We start from the raw sequence: 12,755 nt of genomic DNA on the forward strand, positions 1-12,755 counted from the left end.
CAACAAAGAGCTGATTCTTTGAGAAGGTTAATAAAATTGACAAACCTCTGGCTAGACTCACTAAAGAAAAAAGAGAAAGGACACAAATAAACAAAATCAGGAATGGAAGGGGAAATTTTGACTAACATTACATAGATACAAAGGATCATACAAGAGTACTATGAAAAAGTATATAATACCAAATTTAATAACATAGAAGAAATGGACTAGTACTCAGAAAAATACAACTTTCCTAGACTGAATCAAAAAGAACTGAAAAATCGAAATAGACCAATCAGTGGTATGGAAATGGAAACAATTATTCAAAATTCTACCAAAAAGTAAAAGTCCAGGACCAGATTGCTTCACCAGTGAATTCTACCAAACATTCAAAGATTTAATACCTATTCTCCTCAAAATCCTCCAAAAAATAGAAGAGGTGGAAATACTTCTCAACTCATTTTATGAGGCTAATATCTCCCTGATACCAAAACCTAATAGAGATAACAGAAAAAAAGAAAACTACAGACCAATATCTCTCACGAACACAGATGCAAAAATCCTAAATAAGATACTAGCAAACAGAATACAGCATCATATTAAAAAGATTATACACCACAATCAAGTGAGCTTCATCCCAGGGACACAGGAATGGTTCAACATATGCAAATCAATTAATGCAATACACCATGTAAACAAATTAAAAAATAAGAATCATGTGATTATATCAATAAATGCAGAAAGGGCTTTGACAAGATACAGCATCCACTGACGATCAAAACACTTAACAAAATTGGTATAGAAGCAAAGTACCTTAACATAATAAAGGCCATCTATGACAAACCCTCAGCCAACTATACTTAACGGTGAAAAACTAAAAACCTTCCCTCTTTGATCAGGAATAAAGCAAGGCTTTCTACTATCACCACTGTTATTCAATACAACGTTGGAGGTCCTAGCAAGTGCAATCAGACAAGAGAAAGCTATAAAAGGCTTCCAAATAGGAAATGAAGAAGTCAAACTGTCACTATTTGTGGATGGCATGATTCTCTATATGGAAAACCCTAAAGATTCCACAAGAACACTATTAGAAACAATATGCAAATACAGTAAAATCTCTGGATACAAAATCAACGTTAAAAAATCCATAGGGTTCGTATATTCTAATAATGAAGTATCAGAAAAAGAAGTGGAAAAAATAATTCCTTTTGCAATTGCAACAAAAAGAATAAAATACCTAGGAATAAATCTAAGGAAACCTGTGAAGGACCTATATAATGGAAACTATAAGACCCTCTTAAAAGGAATCAAAAAAGGTACAAAGAAATAGAAAGAGATTCCATGTTTTTGGATTGGAAGAATCAACATAGTTAAAATGACCATATTACTTAAAAGATTATATAGATTTAATGCATTCCCCATGAAAATCTCATCAGCATATTTTAAAGAAATAGAATAAAAAATCATCAGATTTGTATGGAAGCACAAAAGACCCCAAATTGCCAAAGCCATCCTGAGAAAAAAGAACGAGGCTGGAGGCATCACACTGCCAAACTTCAAATTATACTACAAAGTGACAGTAATCAAAACAGCATGGTTTGGCAGAAAAACAGACCCACAGACCACTGTAAACGAATCGAGAGTCCAGAGGTAAACCCATATTTACATGGGCAAATAATTTTCGACAAAATAAGCCAAAAATATACAGTGGAGAAAAGAAAGTCTCTTCAATAAATGGTGCTGAGAAAACTGGAAAGCCACCTGCGAAAGACTGAAACTGTTTTCTATTACCATACACTGAAATTAACTCAAAATGGATTAAGGACCTGAATATAAGAACTGAAACAATAAAACGCATAGAAGAAAACATAGGAACTAAACTCAAGGAACTTGGACTTAAAGAGGATTTTATGAATTTGACCTCAAAGGCAACAGAAGTAGAAGCTAAACATAATGAATGGGACTACATCAAACTAAAAAGCTTTTGCTCAGCAAAGAAATTGTCAATAAAGTAAAGAGAGAACCATCCAAATGGGAAAATGTATTTGCAAGCAACACCTCCAATAAGGACCTAATATCTAAAATATACAAAGAACTCATACAACTCAATAACAACAAGAAAACAAATGATCCAATCAAAAAAATGAGCAGAAGACCTAAACAGACACTTCTCCCTAGAGGACATAGAAATGGCGAACAAATATATGAAAAGATGTTCAACATCACTAGCTATTAGAGAAATGCAAATCAAAACTACAATGAGATAGCATCTCATACCTGGTAGAACAGCTATAATCAACAGGACAAGTAATAACAAATGCCGGAGAGGATGCAGAGAACAAGGAACCCTCATACATTGCTGGTGGGACTGTAAATTGGTACAGCTACTATGGAAAATAATATGGAGGTTCCTCAAAAAACTAAGAATTGATCTACCTTATGATCCAGCAATCTCTCTACTGAGTATTTACCCCAAAGACTTGAAAACCCATATCTGAAAAGATATTTGCATGCCGATGTTCACAGCAGCATTATTAACTGTGGCCAAGACATGGAAGCAAACGAAGTGTCCTACAATAGATGATTGGCTAAAGAAGTGTTGGTACATATATACAATGAAATATTACTCAGCCATAAGAAGAGATGAAATACTGCTATTTGTGACAACATGGATGGACCTCGAGATAATTACGTTAAGCGAAATAAGCCAGACAGAAAAAGTAGAAAATCACATCACTTATACGTAGGATATAAACCTAAAAGCCACAAATGAACAGGACAAACAAATAGAGACTCATGGACACGGACTAGAGATTAGTGGTTACCAGAGGGTAGGGGGTGAGGAAAGAGGGAGTTGGTAGATGGTTAAAGAGGGTCAAATATATGGTAGCTGAAGAAAACTGGACTTTGGGTAGTAAACACATAATAGAATATATAGATGTCAAATTATAATGTATATCTAAAAATTATAGTGCATTAACCAGTGTTACCCCAATAAACTTAATTTAAAAAGTCACCTATTTTTATTAAAAATGAAAATTCAAGCTTTTTAGAAAAACAGCTATAAAATTACTACAAAAAGAACACATTTTAATGTAAAGAAAAAAATATTTGTCTGAGATGATACCTACATACATAGAGGAAATTCTACCAAATCTCTTCCTACAATACTACCAGAAAAGCATCCATATGTTAAATATTTCTTCTAGCTATGAAGGATAAACAGGAATATTTATAAATGGATAGAAACATCTATGTAGCCTGTAGGTGGGTCCCAACAACATGTATATAGGAGAAGAAGCTCAGAGCAGGCAGGAAGCTTAGAAATTAAAGGTAAGAGGAAAAAAATTAACATTTAAATTTTGGTTGGAAATTTAAACCCTGAAATTAGTAATATATGCTATATTTAACTGAATGAATAACTTATTATTATTTCTTATAAAGTATATACTGGTTCTATAGCTCAAATAGTCACTTTAGAGATAAATATTTAGAGTCACTTACCTCTTTAATTAAATAAAATCTAACTGGATTTTGTTTGTGACACTTGAATATATTAATATTCTTTTAAAAAGACATATGCTATTGAAGCACATTGCTTTAACATTTGATATTTTGTGTTATTTAAAGGTATTGGTATAGATTAAACTACTCAAAAATTTAAACAGAAGAAAAAAATCTTTATGTTTAAACAGGATATGTGTGAGTTTTTGTTTTTGTTTTTGTTTTGCTTTTTTTTTTATGAATTGTAAAACCTATCTTCTTTCACAGAGTTTAAGATTGTAATGCTTTCTTCCCTCTCATTATCCAACTGTGAAATTATGTATTTGTCTTATCCGCATAAAGTAGGATAGGGAAACTTTGTTTAACAAATAATGATTATATAGTAGGACATTCTTCCTCCATTTAAATAAAAGAGTAACGTTTCCAAGTCATTTCCCTAAGACTACCTAGAGTTTTTAAATTAGAAACAGCTGGGGCAGACGTATACTCATTATATGCCACCACTAGAAAAGGAAGACACAAATGAGATTAGTTCAGAAAAGTGGTTGATACAAAGCAGAGTTAATTCTAGAAAGGATTGTTTACTTTTAAGTATAGAAGGACAATTTATGAAAACAAGAAAGCATAGGACTAAATGCACTTAAAATGCCTTTCTTAGGACAGAGCTATCCCGGACAGTAGGAAAGATGTTAAAACATTTTAACAATGAGATTTTTATTACTTTTTTACTAAGATAGAAGCTAGGATAGAGATTTTAAAGTTATAACAACCTAAAAAACAGACATACTAAAAATAATATGTTTAGTACATATACGACTTTATTTACATTTATTTTGGTTCCTTGCCTTGTTTTACATTAGGGAGTTTATAAAAATTAAAAGTGAATTTTTGCTTTCTATTAAAGTTATAATAAACACAAAGTTATATTTCCTTGTATAAGGCTAGTGAGCATAATGTGGTATATCTTTTGGAAGTTAATTTTCCCCGCTCCAAGAAATCAGTTTAATCTAAATATATCACCACCTAACACTACGATCAATCACCTAGTAACATAAACTAGCTGGCAACGAAATTTGTGCACAAAATCTTATTTGAGATTGCACTTTAGGACCTCAGTCTTTGGAAGGAATATTACATTTCTATCATCTTTTTGTGATTATTCTCTCTGAACGATTGTAAATCTCCTGAGGTTAATCTATATTATTTTCTTTTTCAAATATTTATTACCTATTAAATAATGTTTCTTATACTGTACTCTATTTGTATTTCTCATTGCTCTTGAACTTAACAGTTCAGGAAGAGAGGTTGATCTTATCTAATAGTGATAACATTGGTGAATATATTATGGTACATTAATAAAAGAGGATAATAACAATAGCTAACACTTTTGTTAAATGCTTACCATGTGCCTGGAATAAATATAAGTGTGTAATTTCTACCAATTTACTTATTACAATAGCTATATCAGTTAACTTAAATATAAGCAGGTTAAATAATGTGTTCACTTATCCAGAATGTGGAAATCAAACCTAATCAGTTTCGCTTCAGACCTTGAGATCATAAACAATGTTATATTCTACTCAAACCTCAACAATTAGTCAAAAACATTGGTCTACTACTTTTTTTTTTTTTTTTTATGCCTACAGCACCTGAAATTCCTAGGTGGTCTCCCATCCAAGTACTACTAACCAGGCCCGACTTTGCTTAGCTTCTGAGATCAGATTTCAGGTTTGTTCAGGGTGGCATGGCCCTAGACCATGGACCATGACTCCACTGGGGCATGAACCCAGGACCTTCTGCTTGTAAAGCAGACATACTAACCACTACACTATGGAATCATGTCTGGATCTACCTATAGTTGAATCTACATACAAATTGAATAAGAACTGACCAAAGCATAAGTCAGGACCTTAAAGATATAGTTCACTACCTATAAAAAAAAAAAAAAAAAAAATCAAACATCTGACACACTGTATAAAATCTAAAAAAAAAAAGAAAAAAATGGAAGGGTAGAATTAAGAATGTGACCTATGTTACATACTAGCTTATACTCTATTGCTTCTATCGCACTTCTGATGTCAAAGAATAAAAAGCATAAGGAAAAATATAAAGCCAAGTTTATCAACTTACCTCTAGTGAAGCAATTCAATGGGTAGCTCATCAATGGTAAAAGGCAGGATTGTTTTTTTTAGGTGCCATTGTTTTTTTAGCACTCAGATAAGACAAGATGGGGGCACAGATCTGTTTCTAGTTTATTAAAACAAATTCCATCATTTATTGATTAGGAAAATGTCTCCAGACATATTTACTAACAGTTAGTGTACTGAGTTAACTCAGAGTTTAGCCCTTTAAGATTCAGCTAGTTAGATACAGGTGTGGTGAAATACAATATTCATTTTATATTATTTAGGAAGTACTGTTGTAACCATAACATTTCATTTTATACTCTCAGCATTTAAGGGAAGTAGCATAACCTTAATTTGAGCTAAGTATCCTTCATTGCTGAAATGTTATAATGGCAGACGTTCATTTACACAAGCAAATCATTTCTAATTCTGTCTTCCTGAGAAACCAGGACTGCTTATACTTCCTCAGATTGTATGATCATGTATTCACTTCTAATCTTTATATAAACTAATGTAACAAAGTGATATATGTACATAATCTAAATAAAACTCACATAGAACTAACACTTTTTAAAAGAGAGACAGAAATTTCCTTCTGGACCTCCTCCCATCCAACAGTCCTAATCTCAAGAGACAACACTAGCATCTCTTTTACCTGTTTTTTTTTTTCTTTTTATTTCTGATGTGTACCTTCATATAACTTAATTTGCCACTCTCTTAGAGTGGAGGGAAAAAAAATACTATGTGATGTTTACAACAAACTCTAATAGGAGAATTCTGGCATAGTCCTCTGAAGTTATGGAGCAAAGCCATGCCATCTGTAGCAGAGAACTATACACCACTCAAAAAGTAGTTCCTGGCATAATACTGGGTCCTGGCAGAGACTTAGAATCTACTCTTAGAGCATTCTGAAGACAATATGGGCAGAACCACCCACCATATCTGGGTTCTGTTATACCTACCAGTTCATAATTTCAGGTGGGCCCAGCATCAATCCATATTAAGATCAAAATGGTACATCTAGGATAGGGCACAAGCAAATTGCAAGACACAAGCAAATTGCAAGAGCAGATGCCTCAAATTCCTGTTATCCACTACTATTGCAGTAGCATCTCTCCTTCAATTCATATCTATGGCTACAGGCAGGCCCCCAAGATCTGTTGATGGAACCAAAACAAGACTGAACTCTGTTCAAGATAGATATCTTGATACATGGATGCCAACCAAAAATCACTCCTAACTTTATTAATTATTCATTCAACCATTCTTTCACTCAACAATTGAAAAGTTTGTTGTTAAAAAAAATGTTTAAGAACTGATAAAACTCACAATGCACGATATCGTACTTACCTTCTAATTTCATTATTTATTCAAACTTTCTTTCATCTACCATTTAGAAAAAAATGTATTGAGACCTGGAAGAAAAATAGGCATATGATGAACCATCTCTCTCTTCAGAGAGTGTATTTTTTAGGAAGGAAAGCAGACAGGAAAATTATCATTCACAGGCTATTGTTATACTATAATATAAATAGGATGAGGATAAAATGGAATATAGAAGAATAATATTAAATGGAGCTTCGATGAGAAGTCAGAGAAAACTTCCCTGAAGAGGTAATTTCTTAGCTCAGTGTTTTCTTCCATGAGCAGGAGTTAGATGAAGAGAGGGATAAAAAGAGCATGTGAAGAGATAAAACCCACTAATAAGGGAAATCATTTAGTATTTTCCCTATTATCTCTATATTGATGTGGGGATTTTTTTTTCTTTCTAACAAGACTTTATTTAATAAATGCAGAAAGAATAATGGAATTAGAGATTCACAATTTTTCCATCACTTATTAAATCATGGATCTGTCATTAATAACTGCACAAATCATTAGGTGAAAGACTGTATGAGAATAATCAAGTTTACCATATTGAAACACACTGGTCAAACTTAACATCAATAAGAGAGATGAAACCAGACATTGTATGCCTCTTGACGTGTTTCCAAACAACAACAACAACAACAACAACAACAACAAAGCCTCATCTATGACTAATTCTTAAAAAAAATGAAGGTAGGACTTCGATCAAGCTCTGGGGCTTATTTCATTGCCATTTTATAAGAAATACAGGTCTGTATTGCCAAACCGGAATTAAATCCCATTGTATAATGTTATAAAAAATCTATGCATAAAGGTAACATTTTAAAAATGAAAAATAAGAAAGGGTACTCTGGGGAAAAGATGAATTTAATCTGAATATGTTAATTTTGTGGTCACTGTTGTAACCTATGTAAAAATATCTAGAAAGCATTGGGATACAAGAGTTTGGAACTCAGCTGTGTTCTGGATTGGAGAGATCTATTTAGGAGACACTAACATACATAGTAGTAAGAACTTAACTAATGTTTATATCGATTTGTCTATGGTAAAATTGGTTTTGTTATATGTCACTTTGTTTAAAGATGTCATTTCCAAGACTCATTAATAACATTAAGTGAGGACTTATTATATATTGTTATAATAAAAATTTCCAGCAACAATGGTGAAATACTTTATTTAATAATACATGAGTCATGATAACACATTTTATTCCTATCTTTTTGATATGAGTTTATTATATAGTTGGGGTTTTTGGGGTTTTTTTGGTGGAGTGTGAAAGAACTTGATAAGAATAAAGGTGAATTATGTAGTTTTGACAATGACAGAGTCACAGAATAATAACTATAATTATAATAACCAGTGCAACCAACCTTCATCAGTGGCATGTTTGATTTGATTTCCATTTGTAATATACTAGAACAAGTATTTTAATTAATCCTGAAACAATAACAATGGAAAAAAGTACCTTAGCTATTAGACAGCAGTTGTTCTGCAAGAAAGTTAACATCACAAAAGGAGTCTTTGTAATTGGACTATATAATTTCATTTTTAGTTTTTATAACTGCTTGAGCATATTTTTTAAAGTATAATTCTGCCTTGTTTTAAGATTTTAAACTTGTTATGCATAATTTTTGAATATTTTGATAGCAACAACTTGGGGAAAATATTATTGATGTGTATAAAGAAGAGCAAAATAAGTAAAAGTTTTGATCATGATAAATTGCTTTTTCATGATAAATCATGATAAATTGCTTATTCAATTAATTGAATAATTAATTTTTGACTGATATCAAAAATGTGTCAAAGCTTTTATGGTAACACCACTGCTTTTTAATGTGATATTTAATATTAGTACTAACAGACTAATTGCTAAAATCCATTTGTGGTTTTATTTCTTTAAGCTTCATAGTTTGAGTCATAGCCAGAAACATATTTATCATCCACAAAAATAAATATTATGGCTTTGGGCCTTAAACTTAAGTCTTTAACCCATTTTGAGTTTATTTTGGAATCTAAAAATAAGAACAACACCAACAAACAAACATAAATGAACATCACCACTACAAACAACAACAACAAAAAAACAGAATCATGGAAACAGAGACTAAAAGGATTTTTGCAGAAAGAAGGTGGACGGAGGGAGGGTGGGTAAAAAAAGGTGAAGGGGAATATAGCCAATATCATGGTAACTTTTCACAGTACAGAATTAGTGGAGTGATCATATTATGAGGTATAAAAATGTCAAATCATTACATTGTACACCAGAAACTAATATAACATAATACAGTATACCTACTATAATTTTTAAAAATATGCCATACAACTTAATATGAATATATTTTCCAAACTTAATTCACACTGATTTTAACTTTACACTTTTGTATATAAGATTAACAATGAAAATCTTCATAAAACACTAAAACAGGCATTAAGATCCTTTCCATTTTCTGAATTTGCATTCAAATGATTTGCCCCATGATGTTAATGATGCCTGTATCTTCAGGTGTCTCATTACAGAGTGCTCTTCATGGATAGTAACCCATTCTTTGAATTGTCTTGTCTCTATAGTGAAAACTGCCTTGTTTAATGTTCCCTTTACTTAGAAATTTGAACTTTCTCAATAAGGTTAATCTACTAAACTAATCTATGCTAAAGGTAAATGTAATTGCCTTCTCTACCCAGGAACAGATGTTTTAACAGGTGGTTTCCAGAGTTGATAGCATCATATAAAAAAAATATTTCTGATGATGCTAATATTCAGGATTCCTGTTAAAATAATAAGGAATCTCCTGAAAAGGAAAAGCCTATGATAGCTATCTTTAAATATTAAAAGAATAGTCAATAGAATAAAGTAAATATATTTGTTTTGCTTTGCTATACAGATAATTATTAAATATATATAAGAAAAAATATTCAATTAGAGCTTTCCATAAATAGTGTATTTCCCTTATCTGAAGGCTATCTCTTTAATGTTCTTTTTCTCCCCTCAAGATCTCACCAATGATCTTCTCTAATGAATTCTCTAAGAAAATAGGTTGTCTTATAAGTCACTAAACTATTGATATTTTTGTGCAGAATTTCTTGTTTTGTTTTTCAGATATATATACATTGAATTTCCTATCATTCATATCTTATTGAATGTTCTGAAGACTTGTCAAACTCAATATATCTTAAACCAAGCTCATTATCTTCTCACCTTTTATTCCATTCTTATTCTTTATTCTAATAAATGACTTTTTCATCTACCTCATTGCCCAATCAAAAGTTTAGAATAGGTTCTTTCAGTATAATAGAGACATAAAGAAGCTGATGTTTGAAGTTGGATTACCAGTTTTTTTAGATTTACTAATTGAGTGTCTTGGACAATTTAAGTTAGCTAGGCGCTGAAAAAAAAAAAAAAGAAAAAAGAAAAAAGAATAGAATAATGGTGCTCGTATAGATATTTTAAAGATTAAAGGAGACAATCCACATAAATCACTTAGCATATGTTATTACCACTTAAATCATCTCTCATATCTATTATTTTAATATATTTTGTTCAATAACTTACAATTTATAGAATTCCTTTTTGAATGATGATTTTGTCTTTTTTGTATTTTCCTTAGTGTTAGTTTTTTCGAGATTCACAAAGGTTAATATAATAGCTTCCTAAAATTTTCCACAGAGCCCTCCTTTCCCACACACTTCGAAATTATGATATTTTCTTTCCAGAATATGCATTTATTATCATTTTCCAATTAGAATTCCATCAGTAACTACCTTTTACTTTGAGAATAAATTCTAAACCCTTTAGGAGGGCATCAGTAGGCTACTGGCTATATGACCTCCGCCTAAACTTTTATTTCTACTTCATCTTCTGTTGGTCTTCCCACATATATTTTGTGATTCATCACACCAAACTACTCGTATGTACTTGAATGCTCCAGGCTTTTTCACAGCTCTATAGTTTGCACATACTATTCCTTTTTCTATGATATTTTCTTTGCCATATTTTTTCTTTAAAACAAACAAATAAAGAAAACAAACAAACAAACAAACAAACACAACTGTATCCTTCCAAAAACTGTCCTTTTGATTCTAAGCTGGATGAAGTCCCTTTTCTTTACAGCCCCATACATTTGTGTGGAAATATCTTACATTGTTTTAGAATATCCTTGTGTTGTTATTTATAATTTGTTATTATGTGTTATTATAAGGTGTTATGTGCTGGCATTTAGTAAGAGTACAGTAAATGTCAGAGAGATTTTGTATGCATTCTCTATACTTACCAAGCCCAGCATTACTGAGTTATAAAAAAACAAACAAAAACATGCATTTCACTGCTAGTTATCTGAGAGCTACAGAAATGTTATTTTTTACTCTATTGTGCCCCTTGATGATAAAAGTTTAGTTCACTTGTGGCACTGTGATAAAACTGTTTAAAAAAAAAAAAACTGAATAAGACACAGGAGACCAATCTTTTTCTCACCACATATGGACATCGTAGGATCTTTGCTGACCCTTCAAAAGATGTGCCAGATTGACTGCTCCTGTTATCAACATCTCTTTCACCACTCCTTTCAATAATATACTTCAGAAGCTGCAGATATCTTCATATTTTACACCTCTTTTTAGATTTTCACAGTTGAGATAGCTACGTGCCTATAATATTCTTCAGCTATGTATTTTTTTTTTGCCAAAAGTGTGATAGAATGTCTATATAGTGACCCATAATTTGTTGAACTGTTCATGTGAGTAGGTACAGAAAATTATAAACAGAAAAATGTCACATATTTATTCTTTCATTTCCAAATCAAGAAATTTTAAACATAGCTCTGTAAATCTGTCCTATTAGTATATTCAACAGAAAAATGTAGACTGTAACTCTGGTCTAAAATCTGAAGAAGACAAAGTTTCAAACTAAAAAAACACATTTACACTTCAGGATTTTCCTTAAAAAAAAATAATATTTTAATCTTAGCTATTAAAAAAAAAAAACAGTTAATGTTAGTCCTTACATTTATTCAGGAATACAATTACATGTGAGTCATCTGATTAACTTACATTTTTAAAAACCTTATTAATTTTTAAATCTACATTACATTTATTTATCCAGTTAGAATCAGTTTATAAGGGCTTTAGATATTTTCAAAATTATTTTTCATAATTCCAGAATTTTATTTCAACTCAATCAGAAAAAAATGACTTAATCTCACTTTTCCTTTTTTCAAATAATTTCTACTCTAGATTAGCAAAACTATCTGCTGAGAGTTAGGCTACTTAGTTGTTACCTATCAAAAATTTTTGACGTCTTTTATTTTTGAGGAGATACTGAGAGTTTCTGAACATCTTTTAAACACTGAGGATATACCTAATTTGAATATAATAATAAAAAGAATAGGACTGTTCCATAACAATCAATAGATAAGATTTAAATAAAATGAATGCCCTTCTAGTATAGAATAAAAATGGGTATAAACAAAATGAACCAAAAATAATATAATAAAAGAAACAATCCTTGAATTAAGATACAGTTTAATCTGTTTTAGATATTTGTAAATTCATTTTAATTTTATAATCTTCTATGTTTAGAATATAGAATACATTAGTGATGAGCTTTTTATCTTTTATACAATTGATTCTAGCCATACTTTTCTGATAAAAAACATCATTATACTAACATATGGACCTTGAAAAGTTGAAACAAGGTTTAATCTTATTATCTGAGTTTTATATTTGTTCCTTTATACTTCTTATGTTTTATTTTATAATTCAAATTAATCATTTCTGCCTTCAAAA

Source organism: Pteropus vampyrus, unplaced genomic scaffold, assembly GCF_000151845.1.
Source record: "Pteropus vampyrus isolate Shadow unplaced genomic scaffold, Pvam_2.0 Scaffold57, whole genome shotgun sequence".
Lineage (NCBI taxonomy): Eukaryota > Metazoa > Chordata > Mammalia > Chiroptera > Pteropodidae > Pteropus > Pteropus vampyrus.